Source organism: Mchenga conophoros, linkage group LG3 (genome assembly GCF_057382185.1).
Source record: "Mchenga conophoros isolate Kocher_MC1m ecotype Shallow Benthic linkage group LG3, M_conophoros_male_GT1.1, whole genome shotgun sequence".
In the NCBI taxonomy this organism is placed as follows: Eukaryota; Metazoa; Chordata; class Actinopteri; order Cichliformes; family Cichlidae; genus Mchenga; species Mchenga conophoros.
Window position 1 is genome coordinate 10,305,337 of NC_140528.1, and position 25,909 is coordinate 10,331,245.

At 45.0% G+C, this 25,909-nt stretch overlaps 1 protein-coding gene and 2 long non-coding RNA genes across 3 annotated transcripts in view; 1 reads left to right on the forward strand and 2 right to left on the reverse strand.

Annotated features, from left to right (window-relative positions):
* The window catches only part of LOC146577218 (protein NLRC3-like), a 184,246-nt gene that overhangs the window by 90,536 nt on the left and 67,801 nt on the right, over positions 1-25,909 (forward strand). The gene's annotated exons all lie outside the window — the stretch shown is intronic.
* Positions 8,467-9,450, reverse strand: LOC146577222 (uncharacterized). Its single transcript, XR_014889248.1, has 3 exons — positions 9,360-9,450; positions 9,197-9,286; positions 8,467-9,119 (listed from the first exon to the last, which is right to left on the reverse strand). It is a non-coding gene; the product is annotated as an uncharacterized LOC146577222 (long non-coding RNA).
* LOC146577223 (uncharacterized) lies at positions 14,263-15,947 on the reverse strand. The gene is made up of 3 exons (XR_014889247.1): positions 15,857-15,947; positions 15,694-15,783; positions 14,263-15,616 (listed from the first exon to the last, which is right to left on the reverse strand). It is a non-coding gene; the product is annotated as an uncharacterized LOC146577223 (long non-coding RNA).

A 25,909-nucleotide genomic window follows, 5' to 3' on the forward strand; every position in this document is an offset into this window, starting at 1 on the left:
CTTTTATTAATATTTTGAAAAACAAGTTATGGGTACATATTTGCATAACTTTTTAGGTATATGTACAAGTAGCGGTAATTACAAGTACAAAACATGTACTGTGCTTCATAAATGAGTAACAAATGTAGTACATAACAATAACCTACAGCACACCAGAACAATTGATTCGGACTACCTTTTAGGCTCAGGTGCAGTGACACGGCTTTAACAAGAAGAAAAGTCAGTCATTCACCACCATCTTCCTGCGCACTAAAACCACCAAAGTCCTCTCCTCCAGTGTCGGAAACAAACAGGCTCAGGGTGGCTTCGTCATCCACTCTCAGCTTCTTTCCTTCGTTGTCACTTTCAAAACCAAAGAAATCCTCGTTGTCAGTGTCAGAGTCGAACACCCTCAGAAGGGCCGTGGCGGTGTCCTCCTCTCCATCATGCAGCATTCAGCCCTTCGAAATCTGTTGGTGATCGTGGATGTTTTCACACTTTTCCACGCTGTCAGAATCCAATGGTGGAGTTGGGCATAACTTGCTTTTTGCAAGTTTATCGCCGCTCATCATCCAGGCCTCCAGCTGAACGGGTAGCGCTACTTTGAAGTTTGTTTTTCGCGCTACCTCGTACTGCACTACGTTGCCTGACGGATGGACATGTGACCAACATACCACTCTTGAACCCCGATCCTTCCGCCAGGCAACGTAGTGCCGTACAACAGCGGAACAAACAAAACAAATCCGCTCATGGACAATCCATAGAAAAGCCGCACCTGACTAAAAGCCGCAGGGCTCAAAGCTTGTGCAAAAAGTAGCAGCTTATAGCCCGACAATTACGGTACACCAGTTCAGAATGTGTGGAGTACAGTTAAGAACATGAATGCAGACAGGAAACAACAGCAGCTGTTGTAAAGTAAATTCAAACTCCTTCATTAAATGCAGCTGGTTGAGTTGAAAACAATGGAGAATGATTGTGTTACGTTGTTTATTCTCTATAGAAATGGAGCAGGAGTGCATGCAGAGCTGGACGTGGGCTGTATATACATGCGTGTATCTGTTTTGTCTGTGAGCAGAGAAAACAAAGCGCTGGAAATATCATATTGAAATGTTAAATCAGGAAAATCCTGGAGAAGAGGATAGTTCTAATGTTCAGTTTGTAATGTTGAATTCAACACAGCTCTTAAATGCATAAAAATGACTTCACCTGACGTCAGACTGAGCAATCGGATTAGCTACTGATATTGATTTAACCCTTTAAGACCTACCATAGAACCAAGTCCGCCAGAGCTTATATTATATTTTTACATGCTGTAGAGCCATTTTTGGGAGCATTTCAAGTTGCTATACATCAATACAACCATTACAGCCTAAATTTTAATAATATGTATGTATTAAGTGCATAGTAATTACATAAATTGCAAAAAAGTGCAATAAACTACAAAAAAATTGAAAATCGTTTTTGTTTTTTTAACATATATTTCTAGTTAGAGAAATTTAAGAGGCTTATCCCTCAAAACTGTAAATACAAAAAAGTTGCACAAAATAGTTTCCCACCTCAGGAAATTTATTTTGAGTGCCTTCATAGTTTTATTTTTGAAATACACCAATTTATATATACTGCAGGAAAAACGAAAATAAATATTATACTGCAAATTTGCAAAATAACAGCATATGCATCAAAATAAACTATTTCCAGCAGAGCAATATGAGTCCTAAGCATATGTGGAAGGAAACTGTAACCTAGGACAAGCTGATGGCATAAGATGTAAATACAACTCCTCAGGTTTCATATGCAAAAAAAATTATTGCGCTAGCTCACGTGATTACAGTGCTACCGGGATTTAAAAATAGTTGCGCAAAACGGAGTGTGCCCACTCTGACCAGTTTTAAAGGGTTAAAGCAAGAAAATATGGTATTAGCATTAGATGCCAATTCCTATTAACCTTAAATTAGCATTACCTGCTAATGGCAGTCTACTTAGCATTAACTCCTCACTAATGTAATGCTAATTCACATCAAATTATCTTTAGCTTTAGCATTAGCTGCTAGCTTCAGCCTACCTAGCACTAGCTGCTCACATTGTTAAAAGGGAAGAGAAAACGATATTAGCATTAGCTTGTAATAATTATTCACCCCTAATTAGAATTAGCCACTAATGGCAGCATACTTAGCATTAACTCCTCACATCGTTATAATGCAAATGATGCTAACTTGCATTAAATTAGACTGCTGTTATTAGCTAATGCTATTTAGCAGTAGCTGCTCACATTGCTATAAAGCAAAGGAAAACGATATGAGCATTAGGTTCTAATGCGTATTTGCCTTAAATTAGACGTAGGTGGGCAGCACGGTGGCACGATGGTTAGCACTGTTGCCGCACAGCAAGAAGGTCCTGAGTTCAATTCCACCATCAGGCCGGGGTCTTTCTGTGTGGAGTTTGCATGTTCTCCCCGTGTTTGCGTGGGTTCCCTCCGGGTACTCCGGCTTCCTCCCACCGTCCAAAGACATGCAGCTTGTGGGGATAGGTTAATTGGATAATCCAAATTGCCACTAGGTGTGAATGTGCGAGTGAATGTGAGTGTGAATGGTTGTCTGTCCCTGTGTGTTAGCCCTGCGACAGACTGGCGACCTGTCCAGGGTGTACCCCGCATTTCGCCCTATGACAGCTGGGATAGGCTCCAGCGCCCCCCGCGACCCTGAAAAGGATAAGCGGAAGCGAATGGATGGATGGATGGATAGACGTAGGTGCTAATGGCGGCCTACTTAGCATTAGCAGCTCAGATGTTGTAATGCTAGGGAAAAGAGTGTTAGCATTAGCCGTTCACAATGTTATAAAGTTAAGGGAAATAGTGTTAGCATTAGCTACTCACATTGTTAAAAAGTGTTAGCATTAGTGCATAATGCTAATTCACATCAAATTAGCATTAGTTAATAACGGCAGCCTATTTAGCATTAGCAGATAATGTTGACCTTGGCCCACTGGAAAAGTTCAGAACTAAAGATTTAGGAGTGTTTCTCGATAGCTCTTTCTCGTTTGAGAAACAAATAAATTCTGTTATTAAAACCAGCTGTAAGGTTTATATTGTTGATTGTCATTTATGCTTAGAAATATTTACTCATATATGCTTAGAGTTGTATAATCGATTGCATGATGATAGAGGTTTGATCCTTAGTAGTCTGTAAAGACTCTGTGTGCCTTCCAGAGTGCTCTGGCATGCACACACCACTTGGGGCCATGAGAGAGGTCGTACCCTCTCTTACTGATTTATGGTGTAGGACAGGGGTCTCAAACTCAATTTAGCTGGGGGCCGCTGCAGGCAGAGTCTGGGTGAGGCTGGGCCGCATTAGGTTTTCCACAAGAAAGGCATGGTTAAAAAAATTCCAATCCTCTCAAATCTCTTTATTTTTATTTTTTAATACAAAATATGAAAAATAAATAAACAAATTAAGAATTAATAAGAAAATCAATCAATCTGTAATACATAAATAAAATAATAATAAGATATTTTTAGTCAGTGAACTTGTGTGTTTCTTTCAGTCTTCTATATCTGCTGTATTTAGATTGAAATGTCTGTATTAACAGTTCTATAACCTTCTTCTGAACATGAATGGAACACTGTAGAAAATGAACTGTTCTTCTGAACATGGCTTCTCTTGCCTACTCCTTGCTGCTAGAGACCTGGCAGCGTTTCCTCTCGCATAGCCGAGCCAGATTTGGCCTGAGGGAGGAAGCAGTTGCGACCCTCAGTATGTCTTGAAGATGATCATCCGTAAGTCTGGACCTGTACTTGGACTTATTGAAGTTCAAAGTGGAGAAGAGCTTTTGGCACAAGTATGTGCTACCAAAAAGGCACATGGTCCACTTGAACATTCGGGAAAGCCGAGGGAAACTAGGGCTCAATCCTCTCAAAAATTGTCCAAGCTTGTCTGCTTTTCCACTCACCTCCCTGAACTTTGCTTTGAGTTCAGAGTTGCACTGCAGCTCAATGAGCTCCATTTGAAGCACAGAAGGGGCATCTTGCACATCAAAGGAGAAGGGGTCCGCAAAAATGTGAAAGGTGGCTCTGTGTGTCTTGAAGTCAGCAAATCTGTGATCAAATTCCTCCTGTAGCCTCAAAATGACATCAACATACTCGTCAGCACTGAATGGTGTGCCTGCATCCACGAGTGCCTTGCATGCTGGGAAATGGCAAAGGTTTGTCTGAGAGAGCTGAGCTTTCCAGAGCGCCAGTTTTGTGGAGAATGCTCTCACGTTGTCATAGGCAGCACTGACAAGTTGCCCCTGGCCTTGTAACGTCTTGTTCAGTACATTAAGCTCATGTGTCATATCAACAAGAAAAGCTGAGTCCATGAGCCATTTGGGATCAGTTAGCACAGGAACACTAACTCCATCCTTCTCCATGAAGGCTTCACTTCTGCTCTCAACTCAAAAAGTCTCTTTAATACATTTCCCCTGCTGAGCCAACCTACCTCAGTGAAGTCGAGCACATCCCCATATTCTGACTCCATTTCCTCTAAAAAAGCACAGAACCTTCGGTGCTTTAAGCCCCTGGATCTGATTTGGTTGATGCATTTCACAACAATAGACATCACATTGTCAAACTTCAGGCATTTGCTGCAAAGGACCTGCTGATGGATGATGCAGTGCAGAGCAATGGCCTCCTCCACGCCTTCCTCTTCCAGTTTGTTTTGTGCCACCAGTCCATTTTCCCTCCCTGTCATTGATGGCGCTCCATCTGTTGTTATTCCAACAAACCTCTTCCATGGCAAACCAACATTCTCAATGGCATCACACAGCTTGTAAATATCTGCTGAGCGGTGGTCTGGCCATGCATTGGAATTACTGTGAGCAGCTCCTCCATCACTTCAAAACTGTCATCAACACCACGGACATACATTGGGAGCTGGGCAGTGTCGGTGATGTCTGTGGTCTCATCAAGAGCGACTGAGTATACACTGAAACATTTGGCTTTCTCACACAGTTTGTCATAAATGTCACTTGACAGGTCAGAAATGCGATCTGCTGCGGTGTTGGCAGAAAGGCTGATGTTGCTAAACTGACCTTTCTTTCCCGGACAGACTATATTTGCAGCCTGCAACATGCACTTTTAGACAAATGCACCTTCTGTGAATGGCTTCCCTGCTTTAGCAATCATCTCACTAACCACGTGGCTCCGACTGCTGCATTATTCTCTTTGGTTGCTTTCTTGGAGAAATCTTGCTGCCTCAGTAGATCTGTTTTAAGACTGGCAACCCGGTTCGCTCTCTCGTCTCCCTGGTATTCTGCATCCACCTCAGCATGTCTAGTTGTGTAATGACGTTTCAAATTGTATTCCTTGTGCAGCGCAACTTTCTCTGTGCAAATAAGACAGGTCGGGGTGTCCCTGTGCTCAACAAAGAAATATTGCATTTCCCACTTTTCCTGAAATTGTCGGTGCTCATCACCAACCTTTCTCTTCACCGCAGGCTTTGAAAAAGACATGTTTGGGGCTATGTGACATTTATAATTCTACTTGGTGTCACTGTCGCATTGAAGTTTCAATCAAGCGTTTAGCCGACGGACGGGGAACGTCTCAACGCGTAGAGAACGTCATTTCTGCTTCTTTTTCTTGCAACCGTAGCACGGCGATCGGCAGATAAAAAGCCGGTAGCAGTCTCCTTTGTTTTTACGCTCGATGTTCATGTCTTTCATGACAACACGAACACCGTGGCGTTTGGAGATGGTAGAAAGTGCAGGGATAGCGAGCGCAAAAAAAGGCGACTGCTCACGGCGCCGGGCTGTTGTTACAGGAGAAAGAAGCGGAAATGACACCGTGACATATAACAAATAACATCAGCTGTTTCTGATGTTAGTTGTTTTGACTGCTTTTACATTATATTGAAATATAATGTAATGTTCATGTTTGCTGCAATGCAAACGCAGTGATGCAAATAAAAACATCGAGCCACAAATTACGGTGCGACCCTATAATTAGTCCGGGTTACCGGGGACTGTTGTTGCCGATGAACAGGTGTCGCTATGTGACTGCAGACTAAATTGGGCTGCATTGAGTTCATGACTTTTCTTTTATCCCGCCGCCTACGCATCACTGTGAGAGTTAATATGAGATCTCTCTCTGTGGAAAAATAACTTTAAATCCCACTGACGTGTGTATAAATCTATATACGTATAATGTCCCGCTGGGCAGCAACTTAAAAAAACTTTTTTTGAAGTGTTGTGAACGCAGCGCGCTGGGGCGAATGTCGGCGTTTGCCCAATAGAAAGGAGGAAGCCAGCCAGGCACAGGAAAGAAAGAAACACTCCAGGGCAACGCTGCTGGAACTTTGACTCATTGAGAAATGTTTCCCTGCTTGCATCAAGCCCGGCTGGTGTCCCCTGAGATCCATATCCCACCCTGATTGGTGGGTTAATTCAGCTCCGCCCACAACACTGTAAAGTGTCATACATTATCAAACTAACATTACATTTTCATATTAAGGTGTGGCCAAAAACTATCGTCCGGCAGGCCGCAATTGGCCCGCGGGCCGCGAGTTTGAGACCCCTGGTGTAGGAGGACACCTACTCTGTGTCTGGTTAAGTATAAGAGCCCTTTGTTAGGGGGACCGCTGGACTCTTAGCACCAGCTTTGGGGTCACAGGGTCACATCTGGAACACACACACACACACACACACACACAGACACACACACACACACACACAGACAGACAGACAGACAGACAGACACACACACACTATGCACAGACTGGTACTCTTTGTTCATACCTGTGTAAGACGTCATAATGAACTTGTGCATATTCATGTAAGCTCAATAAAGAGCAGTGTTACGAGGGAGCAGACGAGAGTGACTGAGGTCAAGTGAAGGAACGGCGCTGTCACAGTTCTCTCCCTCATCAATTGTCTGGTTCCAGCGGTGGGTCTGTGCTCGACGACCCATCACCAGCTTTTTCCACTGGTTACCAGTACGTGGTAGAATCCACTTCCAGATCTGGTTGTCTTTAAATCTGTGAATGGATTGGCTCCATCTTATCTCTCTTTAACAAAAGAATCCAAGTGGAGCCCTCAGGTCTGCAGATAAGCAGCTTCTGACCAGAACTAGACGTAAAAACAGAGGTGAGCTTTATCGATGGCTGCAGCCAAACTCTGGAACAGTCGCCCTTCACATCAGGTCGTCACCAACACTGGACATTTTTAAAAGCCGGTTGGAAACACATTTGTACTCTGTAGCTTTCAATCCTGACCAGTCTTTATAGTCATTACTGTGTATGTTTCCTATTTTCTCTCTACTCTGTGCAGCACTTTGGCTCAAGCTGTTTTTAAATGTGCTGATAAATAAATGTAGATTTCTTTGAATAAAACAGTGGAGCCGAGCTTTGAGCTCAGTGTGTAACAGTGTGTGTGTGAGAGCCATGTAATGTCCATGTGTGCATGCTGACTGTGCTGCTCTGACCCCCCTCCTCCTTTCAGGGTGGAGCCTGCTGGAGTCCGATGGTTGAGACCAGGTCTGAGGAAGTGTAAGTGTGTTTTTAATGGGATTCATGAAAACAAAGCAGCACACATTCAACCATCTTCATCATGTCAGGAGTCATCATCAAAGTGTCAATCAATGAACAGATGATGGATCAATAACTGCAGCTGGATTGTGTTTGTTCTCTCCATCAGATTCCTGTCAACTCACAATCGACACAAACACAGTGAACACAAAGCTCCAACTGTCTGACAACAACAGGAAGGTGACACGTGTGGAGGAGGTTCAGTCATATCCTGATCATCCAGACAGATTTGATGATTATCAGCTGCTGTGTAGAAATGGTCTGACTGGTCGCTGTTACTGGGAGGTCGAGTGGAGAGGAAACGTTTATATATCAGTGAGTTACAGAAGCATCAGAAGGAAAGGACGCAGTAATGACTGTGTGTTTGGATGCAATGATCAGTCCTGGAGCCTGATCTGTTATAATGATGGTCCTCAGTCTGTCAGGCACAATAACAGACTAACATCCATCTCCTCCTCCTCCTCCTCTGTCTCTAACAGAGCAGCAGTGTATGTGGACTGTCCTGCTGGCACTCTGTCCTTCTACAGAGTCTCCTCTGACACTCTGATCCACCTCCACACCTTCAACACCACATTCACTCAAACTCTTTATCCTGGGTTTTGGGTCTGGTCTCCTGGTTCCTCAGTGTCCCTGTGCTGAGTGGAGTGTAAAGAGTGTCTCCTGTTACAGAAACACTCTGACTGTTGAACAGATAGTTCAGTCTGTACATGTCTGTCTCTTTCACTCACAAACACGTTTTCAGATTCATGGATTCAATCAGTTGATGTTTGAAACTCTTCTAAATGATTCCTTGTAAACTTCTTCAGTCACAAACAAACAGGAAGTGATGTCACATGTGTTCCTGTCCACACAGCAGAATGAGTCTATTGCTGACAGTGATGTACAAACAGAGTGAGCATTTCTGAGGCCCAAAATAAACTGAGTAGTTCACTGAATGAACAATGGACTGTGAGCTCAGTTCCTTCATCATTATGTGACCCGTGGTAGGTACCTATTTAAAATAGGACAGAGCCGTAGGCGCACAGTCAGTTAAAAAAAGTTTAATCTTTAATACAAAATAAAAGAAACAGTGTAACAGCAGCACCTAAAAACAATTAAAACGTTACCTTATTAAAAAACGATAAAACTGTGCGATTGCCCGTGAGACTGGACAAGCGCTGCGGGGAACCGTTTAAAAACAAATCGACATAGCACACAGGTTAAACATGGACGGCAACTCACACATGACCCCAAATGGGTAAAACACTATAGAAAAAAAGTCAAATCTTCAGTGCCGTCTTCACTCGGGCCCACCGCTGTGCATGCAAAAGCGGGGAGACAAAAAAAAGGATTTGTTTTCCCTGCAGCGCCTTCACCGTCTGCGACAATATATATATATATATAAATAAAGGGGTTAAAATACTAAAAGGATCAATATCTGTGGTGCCTACTGATACAGAAAAAGTAAAACCAAAAACCAAAACCATCGACAGCCGCAACAGTCAGTCTGTCGGCTTACACCAGTTTAAAACAAATTAAAACACACTGATGTGTCGGGTCCTTTGCCCGCAGCCAGAAATCCACCTGGCAAAGCAGCAGCTCGGTACTCTGTGAATAAAAGACAGGAGATCACTAGCTGGACAATAAAACACAGGAATATTCCTCCACTGAATTGGTTTTGTTACCTGTCCACAAGTTCGTGTCACACCCTAATAAATGTGGGTCAGTGGCGATGAAGTCCACTATACCGTTCTCACGGGAGCAATGTTTCCCACCTACAAGGGTGCAAATAACTGTAAACCTCTGCCAACAGCCAGAGCTCAAGTGGTACATTTTTGTGTAACCTACCGTTCTAACAGAAGTTTAGGGGAAGGACGCATATCAGACTTTCATAGTAAAGAAACACCAACTTGCCCAACTCGGACCAAGCACTCGCAGCTTCAGGTTTGCAAAAGAAATCCCCAATTGCCCACACCTGCGCTTATGAAAGGAGCGAAGACCAGCTCCGCCCACCAGGGGCGGTCCCAAATCTCCAGGTCTCACCTGTCACATTCTCCCCCCTGGTTTTTGCATTGGCGACCCGACAATGGAACCTTAAAGCCACGGTCTATAAAAAGCTGTAACTGAATGTACACTAGGTGGCCTGGCTTCAGCTGATTGGGGCAGATGGTGTGGATTGGAATGGTGGCCAGCTGTTGAGCGTGTCGTTCTTCTAACTGTACCACTTTCAGCTAATGGAGTGGGGACACTACACTGTGGAGTCAGGGTACCAGGATTAGTCCTTCTGGACTGCGGCCTCATTACTATAGCCAGGTCCTCTGGGAGTTGTTGGGGACAAGGTGCAGAATCAGTTTGTACACTTTGGGGGTCACCTCTTGGGGACTCCCTTCGTTGCCACACATAAAAGTCTCCCTCATTCTCAGACGGGGGTAACCGGTCAGGTGAACTTCTAGGGTTAGCAGTTTGCTGGAGCTCTGCCCTTATTTTCTCACAGATATCAGCAGGGATCGGCTTGATAAATTGTCTATTAACCTGTCTTTTCTGTTCTGGATCATTGAGTGGGGCCACTGTATACACAGGACCAGCATCAGCAGGGGCACGGACAATACAATACGGTGTAACGCCCCAAAAATCTTGGATTTTATTCCGTCCCCGAATGCTATGATCTCTCAAATACACTAACTGATGCAATGGCAAGGGGTCAGAAGCTGGGGCAGGTTGACGATCTGCACGCAGCGTCGCTGCTGCTTTGGTGCGGTTACTCACACCTTTATAAGCTACATCTAGACGTTTCTGATGCTCTTGGACCCAAGTGTGTACCGGGCCGTGGGTGGGTTCCTCCACTCTGCCTAACAGGAAGTCAACTGGGAGCTGGGGCTCTTGGCCAAACATAAGAAAATAGGGTGACTCACCCGTAGTTTGATGGATTGTGGTATTGTAAGAAAAGGTGAGCTGCTGTAAATACATGGGCCAATGACGCTTTTGCTCAGGGGGCAGGGTTCTCAACAGATCATGCAGAGTCCGATTAAAACGCTCACACTGGCCATTACCTTGTGGGTGGTAAGGAGTGGTGCGAGTCTTTTCCACACCATATAACTGGCATAGCTGCTGAACTAATGCTCCTTCAAAACTCCTCCCCTGATCGGAGTGGATCCTAGAGGGAACACCAAAGCGATAAAACCACTCATAAACCAAAACACTGGCCACAGTAGTTGCCTTTTGATCCTTAGTAGAAATGGCCTGAGTGAACTTTGAAAACACATCAGTAAGAATCAATACATTTTCACGGCCATCAACGGAGGGTTCAAGGCATGTGAAATCAATTGCCAGAATCTGATTGGGCCTCGCAGCCATGAGGTGACCCATGGTTGTTTTAGGTTTGGGATAAACTGCTTTAGCCTGCGCACAACGTTCACATTGCTGACAGTAATCCTGAACCTCCTTAGACATACCTGGCCAATAACACCTCTTGCGTATCAAGTCTGCAGTCCTGTCAGTTCCCTGATGACCATGGTCATTATGCAAGCCATGTAAAACCTCATTCTTGAGACTCTGAGGGACCACTAATTGGCACACTGGTTCCCCCCCATCTGGCTGAAAGATCTGCCGATAAAGGACGCCCTCCTTTTCTACCAGTTTCCTCCACTGGCGCAACATTTCCAGCACTGCTGCTGGCAAATCTCTTCTCTCCTGGCGAGTAGGGCCAGTTCCTCTGCGCCAAAACTTCAAAAAACCACTAGTCGTGGGGTCCTCCCTCTGCAAAGTAGCAAGGTCTGCAAGTGAATGAGAGGGTAAAACCGAAATCATAGATTGGATTACTTGCTGGGGTGGTAAAACTGTTTGCACTAAAGAGTCTGGAAGGGAAGTACCAGGAAGCAGTGTTTCTAAAGACACAGTTTGATCGGATGGCTGACACTGTCGAGACAAAGCATCTGCATTGCCATTTGTACGACCCGGACGATACTTAATTGAAAAATCAAAAGAAGAGAGCTGAGCCGCCCAGCGCTGTTCCAAAGCTCCAAGCTTTGCTGTAGTCAGATGGCTCAAGGGGTTGTTGTCTGTATAGACAACACACCTGTTACCCAGCAAATATTCTCTGAATTTTTCAGTCATAGCCCATTTCAAGGCTAGGAATTCAAGTTTCATGGAGCTGTAATTGGACATGTTACGTTCCGTGGGCTTTAGCCCTCGACTAGCATAAGCTATAGGACGCACCTTGCCATCAGCTTGCTGTTGTGAAAGCACTGCCCCCAGACCCCAGTGGCTGGCATCAACCTCCAAGATAAAAGGTTGTGAAAAATTAGCATAAGCCAATACGGGGGAATGCACCAACCGAGCTTTCAACTCTTGAAAGCTATTTTCACACTGCTCGGTCCAAACTTCCTGCAATGCACGCTTGGAGGGGCGTTTGTGCTTAGTCCCAGCCAGTTCGGCCACCAGCTGGTGGAGCGGAGCAGCTAGGGATGCAAAACCTGGAACAAAGCGGCGATAGTAACTAGCAAACCCTAAGAATGATCTCAATTCAGCAACAGAGCTAGGAGTTTGCCAATTAGACACCGCAGATATTTTGTCTGGGTCCGTGGCTACCCCGTCCTTGGAGATCACATGCCCAAGGTACTTTACCTCTGTCTGCAGAAAACAGCATTTTTCCAACTTGGCCTTCAAGTTTTGTACCCGCAAGGTCTCCAGTACTGCTCCTAGGCGCTGAATATGCTCCTCTACTGTGGTAGAGAAGACAATCACATCATCCAAGTACAACAACAAAGACTGGTGATTCTGGGAACCAAACATTCGCTCCATCAATCTCTGAAAAGTGCTTGGTGCATTACAGAGGCCAAACGGCATGCGGTTGAACTCAAATAACCCAAAAGGAGTACAGAAAGCAGTTTTCTTTTTGTCTGGCTCAGCAACAGGGACCTGATTGTAGCCACTAGCCAAGTCCAAGGTAGAGAACCAACATGCACCTGACAACACATCCAAGGACTCCTCAATTCGGGGCAAGGGAAAAGCATCCTTCCTAGTCCTTGAGTTCAGCAGACGGTAATCCACACAAAGCCTAATACTGGAGTCCTTCTTTCGTACTACCACGATTGGGGATGCAAAAGGGCTACAACTTTCTCTGATCACCTGACTCTCCAACAGGTGTTGAATATGGGCCTTAACGCTCTCATACTCTGAAGGTGGAATCCGTCGATACCGCTGGCGGACCGGAGTCTCATCTAAAAGTGGGATCTCATGAGTCATTAAATTGGTACACCCTAAGTCACCATCATGTGAAGAAAAAAACAGATTGGTAGTCACGCAACAGGGCCCTTACCCTGTCCTGATCCTGTACAGTGAGGGCTGAGAGATCAATTGCATTAATTGCAGTTTTCAGAGGGTTGGATTCCACACTCTGGGTTGCCATGGTAACACGTTTTTCCTCTCCCAAATCTTCCAAGAGCCTGGTCGAGCCATCCGATTGGCTGACAATTTCAACTTGGCACAAGGTGCCAAGCTGACTGCGAGGTGGCAAAATGGCCTCAGTTAATCCCACATTGGTAACTGGGATAAATGCAGTGCCACTGACCACCTGGACCAAAGCTGGAGAAGAAAGGAGACCATGAGGCAAACCGGCATCTAATGGTTCGAAAAGCGCTGTTCCAGTGTGTGCTGAAGGGACTTTCCGACATGTAGTTGGTACAAACTTCATTGTGCCTGCGGGGATGCAAATTTTTCTCCTACCCTTAACTCTCACTGGGCCACTAACTTGTGCTTCAGGCTGTAGCTGCGCTGTATGGCAACGCTGCAAAGCCTGCTGCCAAGGATCCTCCTGCACTAAAGGAAGGTCAAAAAGAGCAGAGCCATGTTCCAAAAACAGCTCCCTATAACACTCACGGATCACATTCATGCCGAGTACTCCACATATTTCTGAGTTGGGGCTGGGCTCCAAAGGATCTCTAACAACTAACACACCACGTTTCGGTATTTGCCTCCCTAACACTTGGCAATCAAGCTCCAGGTAGCCAACATAGGGAATATCTAGCCCATTAGCTGCCCGTAACCGCAGCCAATGGCATGCTTTCAGTTTCTCTGGACCCCAGTTCTTAAAATGTTTGGCAAAAAAACTCTCCGTGATGGTAGTGACCATGGATCCAGTGTCTAATAAACAGGAGACATCTACCCCTCCCATATTAATGGTAACCTTTGGACAGGAGCCTACCAACTTGGGTGGGGGACCAGACATTTGAGCATTACAACTGTTGGAGCCAGTTATGTCCCCATCTGATATGTGGCTCAGCATAACAGAGGGTGCTAGTTTTCCGCCTGCATGGAAAACGTACCCTGCCCAGATGAGCTCCTGCTAGGGGCTGTAGATTCAAAGGCTACTACCCTCTCATTATCACAGTCTTTAGCAAAATGGCCAGGCTTCTGACACCGTCTGCAAATAACCTGCCTTCCTCTCTGCGTGAACCTAGACTTACTTGATGTATGGGCAACTCTCAACTCATGTGTAAGCTGATCAATCTGGGCCTGCTGCCGTTTTAACATTTCCTTAACCTCTGCTAATTCTGACCCAATAGTATCCCTTGGCCCCTTTGTTTGTCCTGTATGCTGAATGCTGTAGACTGCTGGGACAGAATAAGTCCTGAACCGGCCGGGTTCTACTCCTACTCTGCCTTCCCGCTCCCATCTGAGGCCTTCATCTCTTAAAGTATGGAGGTCATAATCTGGATGTTCGCGAACAATCCTTTTAAGCTCGCGGCTCAAATTTCCATCCCGGACACCCTCTACAAACTGATCAGAAAGCAGTCTAGCAGCCTCAGGAATTCGCCTCTCTGGACAACTTTGGATCATTTTGTCCATGAGAGAAAACAATGCATGTGAGAATTCCCTCAGTGACTCTCCTTCTTGCTGCCTTCTTGCATAAAAAGCTTCCTTAACAGCAATAAAGGACATGGGGCAACCATACTGGCTAAGGAGAATACCAAAAATGCGGTCTGGATCTTCTCTTACTTGCTGGGACCTATATTTTATTTCCTCACGAGCATCACCAGTCAAATGATCATAGATATAATGGGCTCTATCAACAGGGGCAAGTCTACGAGTGCGCATCACAGATTTTATTTCCTCCACCCAACTTTGGACACTAATTTCCCCAGTTCCACTAAACAGGGGGCACGACCTCTCTCTAGGGATATAAACCAGCCTCTCTTGGAGAGAGCCCTCCATAGGGGTAGAGTCACGAGGTCTACAGGGGCTAGAAATGCCTGATTGGGACTCCATAATAAAAAATAAAAACCCTCAACAGTAAGTGCCTACTGTGTTTAAATGCAGGTTACACTTTGTTACCACTAGGATTTACCAGCTGCTGCTTTGCCTAAAAAAAATAAATACAAATATAAAACAGTTTAAAAACACACACCCATAAAAATAAAAATTTTACACACACCAACTGACTAATCGCTGTGCACACCTAGAGGCTCGTCCTGTCCGACAACGCCAATTTGTGACCCGTGGTAGGTACCTATTTAAAATAGGACAGAGCCGTAGGCGCACAGTCAGTTAAAAAAAGTTTAATCTTTAATACAAAATAAAAGAAACAGTGTAACAGCAGCACCTAAAAACAATTAAAACGTTACCTTATTAAAAAACGATAAAACTGTGCGATTGCCCGTGAGACTGGACAAGCGCTGCGGGGAACCGTTTAAAAACAAATCGACATAGCACACAGGTTAAACATGGACGGCAACTCACACATGACCCCAAATGGGTAAAACACTATAGAAAAAAAGTCAAATCTTCAGTGCCGTCTTCACTCGGGCCCACCGCTGTGCATGCAAAAGCGGGGAGACAAAAAAAAGGATTTGTTTTCCCTGCAGCGCCTTCACCGTCTGCGACAATATATATATATATATATAAATAAAGGGGTTAAAATACTAAAAGGATCAATATCTGTGGTGCCTACTGATACAGAAAAAGTAAAACCAAAAACCAAAACCATCGACAGCCGCAACAGTCAGTCTGTCGGCTTACACCAGTTTAAAACAAATTAAAACACACTGATGTGTCGGGTCCTTTGCCCGCAGCCAGAAATCCACCTGGCAAAGCAGCAGCTCGGTACTCTGTGAATAAAAGACAGGAGATCACTAGCTGGACAATAAAACACAGGAATATTCCTCCACTGAATTGGTTTTGTTACCTGTCCACAAGTTCGTGTCACACCCTAATAAATGTGGGTCAGTGGCGATGAAGTCCACTATACCGTTCTCACGGGAGCAATGTTTCCCACCTACAAGGGTGCAAATAACTGTAAACCTCTGCCAACAGCCAGAGCTCAAGTGGTACATTTTTGTGTAACCTACCGTTCTAACAGAAGTTTAGGGGAAGGACGCATATCAGACTTTCATAGTAAAGAAACACCAACTTGCCCAACTCGGACCAAGCACTCGCAGCTTCAGGTTTGCAAAAGAAATCCCCAATTGCCCACACCTGCGCTTATGAAAGGAGCGAAGACCAGCTCCGCCCACCAGGGGCGGTCCCAAATCTCCAGGTCTCACCTGTCACATTCAGTATGGATTATATATGTATATGTATTATATTAGTATCATATATATCAGGTGCTGCTGCTTTCAGTCATTGTGCAAATGTGCTGTTTGTAAGCTTGTAAAGCTGCAGTCAGCTGAGACTGAAGGAGTCACCTGACCGAGAGACCAAATGTTTCACTGAGAACGTCCAGATGAACAGAATCAACCTTTGGGATAATCTGTTCCACACATCCATGTTTCACTTACTGCATTATATTTCCTCATTGCTGTGCACACAGGCCTGTGGCTTATAACCAACTCCAAGTTCAGACTCAGAGGCTGCTGAAGCTGTTTTCTGGAACAGAGACGTGTTGGATATAAAAGCAACTCTTCTTTATGTGTCAGCACTGAGGAAAGGAGCAGCTTCGTTTCTAAGTGTATGAAGGACTGTAGCAGTGTGTGTGTGAGCTTTATTTCACAGACAGAACCATGTCAAAAACACAACTTCAGGTAAAAACAATACAAAATCAAAGAGTCTGATCAGAAGGATTAAACAGAGGAGTGTGGGACTGTTTTTAACAGACAGCAGGTTAAGCCAGGCTGGAGGAGTAAACTGAGCCTCGGTGTGAGCAGCAGTGTGTTTGACAGGAAGCTGAGATAAACAGTCTGGAGCCCATTTAGTGCTTCATATGAAAGTGTGAGGATTTGAAAGCAAATCTAAAATCAAGCAGGAGTCAGTGTGAGAATGATTTGTGCTTTTCCTCAGTCAGATGCTGGGAGTTTCAGTTCATCCATGTTCAGCGTGCTGTGCTTTGTGTAACAGGAGAATATGACAGTATAAATCAAGTCTTCATGTCACTGAAAGCCTCCACAGTCTGCTATGGAGGTGCATCAGTTTGGATTTACAAGAAGAACATTTCTTAAACCTGCCACAAGATGGCGCTCCAACAGAAGGGATGTCCACAGTGTAACACAGACACACACATACTGTGTGAATGTGTGAGTGAATGGGCTTTCAACACAAGGCTTCTGCTGCTACCTTTAATGACATAATTAGCTAACAAGAACAAACTGTTAATTACCACCAAAGAACGGCTCCAGATTTTAGCTGCTGACCATTTTGTGAAACGTTGATTACATCAGCTTATTGTTGATTTTTCAACCTTAATATCAGCTGCTTTAAAGGAGCCTCGTTCTCTCGCAGTAACACTTTTCTTCACTAGATGCAGTGCAGGCACAGTCTGTGTTTCTAAACTACACACTAATGTTCATTGTTGTGCAGCTAAATCCTCCCTCTGGATGGGAAGAATCCCTGTCAGGCTTCAAACACCTGGCTTGGTGTTCTGGAGCTAATGTGTCACCTGTGAGGACTCTGAGATGAACACACAGCAGACACTTCAGTTCTCCGTCTGTGTGTCCTCAGTTTCCCAGCATGCCTTGGCTGTGGTGGTGGAGGTGAATGAGGGGGAACATGCTGCTCTGTCAGCACTCAGGTTTCATACCTGGTGATCTCAGAGGACAAAGCGGCGTTACAGCAGCGCACGTTGATGAGACCTGATGCTCTGAACAGTTCAGACTTCAGCCTCACTCTGAGAAAACAAACGACTGACTGTCAGCAGCAACTACACCTGCTCCATCAGTGACGGAGAGAAGAACTGAGACTGAGAGACATACAGCTGCAGGTCAAAGGTCAGAAACGCCCGCTCTTTGTACGGGTCAGGAGTTAGTACTGCAGAGGTCAGAGGTCAGCTTGCTGACAAACCATTTGAAAAAGTTTGGAGCTAAAAGCACAACAGCAGAGGAAAGAAGAGACACTGCAGAGATGATGCAAAATATTGTGTTTTGTTCTCAGCTGTCAAAAAGTGTAACACACGTGTTCCAGCACAGCCTTTGTGTACTTTCACTTCTCCATACTGTCCATTGGAAATCCTGTTTGTTACTTTTTGATTTCAGTCCATGTGTCCAAAGCAAACTTCTGTCCCACACTTTCTCTGCTGACTCTTCACCGATGCTCAGATGATCTCAGATGATTTCACCAGAACTCATCAAAATTCGGGCTCCACAGAAACCCAGACGTCACTAAACAAGCGTAACAAGCAAAGTGAAAACTGGTCGTTCAGCTTTATTGACCAAAGATAAGCTCACATGTCACCTCATGACACAGACACTTATTTCCACAGCATGCACGAGGACTGACAATAAGTGTCTATAAAGCCACTTCTATCTGCCACACCTGTGCTTCTGTCATGGTTGCTCTCCTCTCACTCTGTCATTTATCCACAGTCTGCCTCCCTCTGCTCCGTCAGCTGACGTCCTCTCTACACCACCTGCTGTGTTTTATCCTGCAAAAACACATTTAAGAAGCGTTGCACCGAGTAACGGGAGGAACTGCTATAAAATCCATTTAAAGGAGGTGGTGCTGAGTGCTGTGACTGGGGTCCCACCACTGACATCACGGGTGGAGGACATGTTGGAAAACTGCTACAAAGTGCTGTGCAGCCAGCAGAGCTTACAGTCTGTCCTGTGTGTCATACAGGCTCTCACACTTAGTGTTTCTGTGACACATTGAAGAGAAGTTTGTGTTGTTCACAGTTGTGCTTGTACTGAGTGACAGCTGACATGACCTAACAGGAATAATGTGTCTGTGCTGAATGAGAAGTAACACACAATGAAGTCTTGATGCATCTCAATCATCCAGGAAAGTGAGTCTGTTGCTTCTGTTCATCTGGACGCAGCGTTTTGTGGGAGAAACGTGTCGTCATCATCAGGTGACGTCTTCAGTCTCAGCTGCAGGTTTCAGTCTTACAAACAGGACATTTGCATAAAGACTGAAAGCAGCTGCAGGAACGATGGGCTGGGAGCTCCGTTCCTTCATCTTAATTATGCAGATTCTCAGGACCATTGATCAACAACCACTGATCCATGTCCATGAGTCCCATTCACAGAGATGTGGGAATGGCTGCAGTCACAGCATGTAAGATGGAAATAAATGAGAAGTATTTAGCTGAAGTGGATTTGATTTATGTTAGTTCTTTTTTAACTTTTAGTTCTACATTGGAAGATTATTGTGATATTGAAATATAAAAATACATTTATATTCTATTATTTTCTCAAAATAAGCGTCACACTCGTGGAAGCCGGTGTAGCCGCCGAAACGCCTGCATTTATGGAGACTTTCAGCCCCAGGTAGGCCAGTTATGGATCTTCGGATCCACATTATGTCAGCAGCTGTTCTCCACGGTGAACTGTGTTCAAACAAACACGCTCACGCCTCACAGACGACAGCTTACAGTCCTGTAGAGAGAAAGTGACTTCGTACAGCCCCGACCTGCAGACGCTGTGCGCAGAGGTTCAGGAGCAGAAGTCCCGTTGTAAACATATCACGGCAGACCCGACGATGTTTGCATGAACGCGCTTTTCAGCATCTCTTTATTGACCACTTTACACACACGGTTGCTGTGCGCACACAGCCGGCTGTAGCTTTGCAGCTCACAGCCCGACACACACCAACAACAGCAGAGAGAGCACAGACGTTAAGGCGTGATTGCGGGTGCCGCTCAGGTGCGTCCGCCTCCCCTGCAGCGGCGCTGCAGACCACGCCCACCACACGCAGTAACCAGGTAAAATACATACTTGGGCAGAATTTTGCAAATATCTATTTTTCATTTTGTAGCAGCATAGAGCTTTTTTCCAATTATTTTTTAAAAGTCAGGTCAGGGCTCCAAAAGCCCAAAGGCGATATAACAGTTTGTGTTTGCTACATGGATCATTGTAGTTCAGCTTTCCTTTGTTATATTTCTTTAAGAGCTCAAAATGTGTTCATTACATAAATCAAATGTAATTTTCTCTGTAGCACTTCATGGATTTCATAAGCAACACACTGTAGTTGTTCACACAAAGCATAAAGGTAAAAACAATATACACAGTGTTATCTTCATTTTAGATGTCACAAAGTATTTGCGGCTCCCAGTGTTTTCCCGAACCCTGACCCTTTGCGTGGAAACCGGGTCCAAAAGGCTCTTTGGGTGTTAAAGGTTGCTGACCCCTGCACTAGGCCCAACTGACACATATATTTGATTCCAAATACAAAAAATAATGTGTAACCTGCTGGAAGAATGTAGGAGGTTGAGACAGGATCTCAACACTTGGTGTCTGCAACAAAAGACAACAATATGTGGGCCGATCGTGGCTCAAGAGTTGGCAGCTCGTCTTGTAATCGGAAGGTTGCCGGTTCGAGCCCCGGCTTGGACAGTCTCGGTCGTTGTGTCCTTGGGCGAGACACTTCACCCGTTGCCTACTGGTGGTGGTCAGAGGGCCCGGTGGCGCCAGTGTCCGGCAGCCTCGCCTCTGTCGGTGCGCCCCAGGGTGGCTGTGGCTACAAGCTTGCCATCACCAGTGTGTGAATGGGTGGATGACTGGATGTGTAAAGCACTTTGGGGTCCTTAGGGACGAGTAAAGCGCTCTACAAATACAGGCCATGTAATGGCAGAAACATTCTCTAGTGTAAATCCTGACTAGTTCATTAACTACAGATCAGTTTCAGTGAACATTATTCACAGAGGGAGTTCCTTATACCAGACTCTACAGAAACTGTAACACTGTACAGCTCTGCGACTCAACAATATGACAACAATGTAACACACACTAGAATCATCAAATAAAGCCCCACTAACCACTAGAACTAGAACTAACTAACTAGCACTGGACACTTGCATATTAGAGATTTCTACCACCATAGGAGGCGAGATATCATCCTTGAACCAGAGCATCCAGCCCTCAATTTCGGACATAAAAAGCGACGTGGCCAGGCATGATAACACTTTGACTGAACTGCAGGACTGTGCCTCGAACCACTCTGACACCATTGCCACTCTCCAGGCCACTGTGGAGCGTTTGTCTGCGGAGGTAAAGAAGTTAGATGAGAGATGTGGAGCTCTTGAGGCACTCCAGGAGGAATAATTTAAGAACTGCAGGAATACCAGAAGGCACAGAGGGACCCAAGATGACTGAGTTGGTTCACACCTGTTGGCGGAGGCGCTATCTCTCGAGGAGAAGCCACTCATCGATCGAGCACATAGAGCGAATCGCCAGCGTCCCAAACAAAGTCATCTTCCTCGGCCCATCATCTTGAGATTGCACTACTACCACATTGGTGAGGAAATTCTGCTGAAAGCTGCAGAGAACAAGAACCTGATGTATAAGGGTTTTTAAAATAAACATCCTCCCAGATTTCCCTCCCTCTGTTGGAAACGCAGAGCCGCATTTGCAAATATGAGAGGAAGACTACGTGGGATGACCGGCGTCAGGTACAGACTGCTATACCCTGCAAAGCTGTTAGTGACCCATGGTGATGTGAGGAAAAGCTTTACCGATCCCAAAGAGACCGTAGACTACGCGGAGAAGCACCTCTCCCACCCACCTTCAAATGTATTAAAAGCAAGGATATATCTATATGTCTAACGCTGACACAGCACTGTGTTTCTTCTTTTCCCTTTATATTCCATGTAAAGGTGAATATGGAGCGTTTATGGCGATTTTCTGAATCTCGGGCAGATGAACTTCCCTGAAGTGTTTCCAGCTGGGTGTTGAGTGTTTGACCGACGCATGAAACGACACGTTTGTGAGTCTTTGTGAGTATTTATCACACGGCGTGCTGCGGGGAAAAGCCTGTTGTAACATTCATGTTTTAGCCCCTGACGGCTCTTTTTGGCTTTTCATCCCTAAACTCTCTGCATGCTCTTTCATGTGATTCGTTTTATTTTGAAAAGTCTCAATAGGATCTTGAGCTTTATTGTGAAAGGTTTATGTGGAAAATAAAGAAGCGGACGGCGGAGCCACGCGATGGTTTTACCGTCGTTGTTGCTAACGAGCGTCCGTAGTGTGGTTATATTAAATATAAGAGAAAGAGAGAACTTTAATACAGACACTACAGTGAGCATCACAACCATGTAACATATTTTACACCATGAAACAAACGATGTTTCATATCATCATCTGATATATATGTTATATGGAACAGGCCCAGCGCAGGCTGCCTGTGATGCAGCACAGCGCCACCCTGTGGTCATCACTGCACTGGTGACACTACAAACAACAAGTATACAGGATGGACGGTGGCCCTGAGAGCTCACACACACTGCTGCTTCTAAAACACCATGAAACAGGAAAATGCTGTGAAAGCACAAAATAATCACAGTTCAAAGAGACAATAGTGACAGAAACAGAGGCTTCACTGGTGCTGAGGGAGAAATCCCAGAGAAGCTTCCTTCCTGCCAGTATACGAGCCCACCAACAGAGACAGGACCAGTTCATCCTCCATCACTTACTGTGGCTCACGTTGCTCTTCTGTTGCTTTGCATCACAGACGCGTCTTTACTGGCTTCTTCTTCTAATTGCACTTAGAAACATGTTGTCTTTAACCTGTCACAGCTGCCCAGATGTTGCTGCTGAGAACATGTGGAGCTGATTCATGTAGTCATGTGTCTGTGAACAGCCAATCACAGGAAGACTTTCAGAAGAAACTCAGAGGAACAGCTGAGATGTGCTGAGTGACACAAGAACTGACAACAAATGTTAAAGTTCAAATGGTGGTTTTGTTTGCAGGGACTGTGAGTGGATGGAGATCCTGGTCCTCCTCAGCTGTGAGTTCTTCCTCTGTCATGAGAACCTCAGGGGGAGAACATGTGCTCACTCTCAGCTGCTTTAACAGGAAAGAAGCTCTTTTAGATCAAAGCTGAGAAACTGTTTGTAACAGCGAACTCTGTCACCTTTCTCTCCTCAGCCTGCTGCTGGACAGGCCCATGAAGCTCTGCTGTAAAGGCTTCCATGTCCCAGGCTTCACCTTTACCTGCTGACCAACGGGAGGCGTGGCCAAAACAGCGATGGGGAGTGGAGCAGCAGGTAGCAGAGGTGAGCCTCTTGTATGCAGCCTGTTATCTGTGGGACCAGGGAGGACGTGACACAGATGTTGCTGATTCAACATCTGTGTGACAGCTGGAGCAGCACAGTCTGCAGGAAACATCTGTGCATGTAGGAGACACCAAGGTTTACATGGTGGAAGCAGACGACTGACTCAAGCAGCCTCACATCACAGGCTGCTGGCTACAAGCACATGACCACAGTGACTGGTTTCACTGGTGTCTGTCCCAGTCTGTGGCAGAGATACAGGAAGTCACAGACAGCCTGCACACAGCGTTTCCTCTGGAGGGTGTTTCACACCCTGTTTGTGTTTCTCACTAACATGTTGTAGTTCTTCCTGCACACAGCAGCACTTTGATCATTTCTCCTGCTTTTCTTCCTTTTCTAGCTTTTATACACTGACAGTAACACAAAACTCCAAAGTCATCATTTGAGGAGCTTCTTAAGAGTTTCTGTGAGTTTAGTGAAGTCAGCCTCTCAACAATAAGTGTGTGTGTGTTGATTATCTAATGTTCAGAGAGGACTGCACTGATGTAGCATCCAGGTGAGCAGCTTATGAGCCAACAGGGGAAATTTAGCTGTATTATTGTTGTTTAAATGTAATAATTTATGATTTCATGTTCCAATATTTCACTTTTCCCAACGTTTGTTATCATTTGGTCTGAAAACCATGACAAACAGCAGTGTTACAGTTGTTAGCATTAGCTGCTATAGAGCACTCAGTCACTGTATTGGTGTTAGCGACATGAACATATCTGAGCTAACTGTGTGTTCCAGATGTGCAGCAAACCCAACTGTCCCTGTGGTTTCCTTCTGTAGACATTATCCCCATGATGCTGACGTCCTCTGGTGGGACGAGCTCACACGTTTATGGATTCAGATGCTAACTGGACCAGACTGGTGTCAACCTTTGTGCTATAGAAGCAAATCAAAGAAGAACCAGTTGAACCTGAGCTGTCTGTAGTGGTGACACCAACACCATGTCACCTGCACATGCTGACCCAGGGTCAGTGTTGAACCTATAAGCTGTGTCCTCACAGTTCAATATGTCCTCACTGCACAGGTCAATGACATCAGAGCTGTAATGTTGTTCCCGTCTCACTAAAACTTCTGGCATAAGGTGACTTTTCTGGGTGATTCCTACTCCAGGGTCACCAGTTTGAATCCCTCTGTTACTGCTGGGAACGTGCTGCTAAATTGCCCTTGAGCAAGGCCACGTCCAGCTTCTGAAGCCAACCCTGGGCTCTGCTTGCTGGCAGTGACAGAGTAGATGAAACAGCTCAGTGGATGCTAACTCACAGCTAACAGTGCTCTGTCATGGATAAGTGAAATAAAGCTGACTGACCAACAGCTGCACACAAACACCTCCAACACCTACAGGTCAGCAGATCCACTGCTGTCTCTGATGGGCCCAAACTTTGCTTGTTCAGCGTTTGCTGCTGCTGACTTTGAAAATCACACCAAACATGGAATCAAATATATCGACTCAGCTTAGACTAAAGAGAAGCTCGGCTCACAAAACTCAAACACAAAAGGCTTTTTAAAGACAACAATCACTTTGACAGACACACAAACACGACTGAGTACAGAGGAGCTGCTGGTTTGAAGCCACAGAAATGTTCAAATGTTTAAACACACTGCAGCGTTGCAGCCGTGATGCATTTGTGCTGCTAAGGCCACACACATCAGCTGCCTTACATTTTAGTACCAGTTCATCTCTGACCATGGCAGCACAGTCTTTCCAGTACAGTGATGTTGGTGGGGACAGTGGGGACTGATTGTTCATTGGCTGTAAGCCGGTCACATGGACGTTTAACTGGTGCTTTGATTGCTCTGTAGTCTGTTGTGCCTGTGAGCTGCTCCTAAAATGAGACAGATTATAATTGTCACCATTCTGTTAATGACTCTTATTATGTGCGCTCTCCTCCACTGTCACACTAAACACATTAAACCTTTATTTTTGTGTAAAGTCAGGATTTATTGGCTCTTCTTAAAAGCGTCATGAAGTGCAAAACTCAGCAAACATTATACAAAAGTAGATTTAGAAGCTGAACTGAAAACATTTAAAGTGACAGTCAGCACAAATCCAGCTGACATCTCCATCCAACCCAAGTCTTCATTTAAAGTCATTATAACTGTGACACACGTTTGTTACAGTATTAATCCTGCCTGATGCTGCAGGGCCAACATCATGAAACAGGCTCAGCATTTATTTCCATTATGAAACTTTATCATTAAAAACAAACCATTGTTCTGCAGTCGTCCCAGGACTGTCGGTCAAACGTTCTCTCCACATGTTTAAGGCTGAGCTCACTTTATCGTCTGCCTGAAGGAGGGAAGCAGATGTTACTAAACATCACAATAAAACATATGAAATGGGTGCACATGAGGAACGTCTGCACTGTTAAAGCCATGCAAACATCTTCACACATGAAGCAGCAACACCTCTCAGTTTAGCAGCAGCTGGTAAAAGCCACAGTGATCCTGGAGCCTCCCTGAAGGACTCGTTCATCAGTAACTGTCAGGAGGACGATTAAACCTTCTGCACACGTCCTGTAGTTACACACTCGGGAGGAAAGACGACGTCCTCGCTCTGCAACATGATCTGTGTTTCATCCAGGACGCTCAAACACAGATTGGTCTCCAAATATTAGACGCACTGGTTCTTCATGCGTTTCTACCTGAGCACTCAGAGTCATTTCTACAACAGGCCTCCTTCACCTGCTGGTGCCTCTGTTTCTGTGTTTGGCTGTTTCCATCAGTGCCTGATGTTTGTGATCTTTGATCTGTTCTGAAGTCTCTCTTTGTAACACAAATGTTGTTTGGCTTCTTTTGCAAACAAGGCAAAAGAACTTTAATGGATTCATTTGCTGATCTTACTTTTCTGATGCAAAGCCGTCCTTTCAACGCTTTAGAAAGAAAACCAAACAATGTTTTTAAAACTTTCCCAAAATGTAAAAGCTATTAAAACCA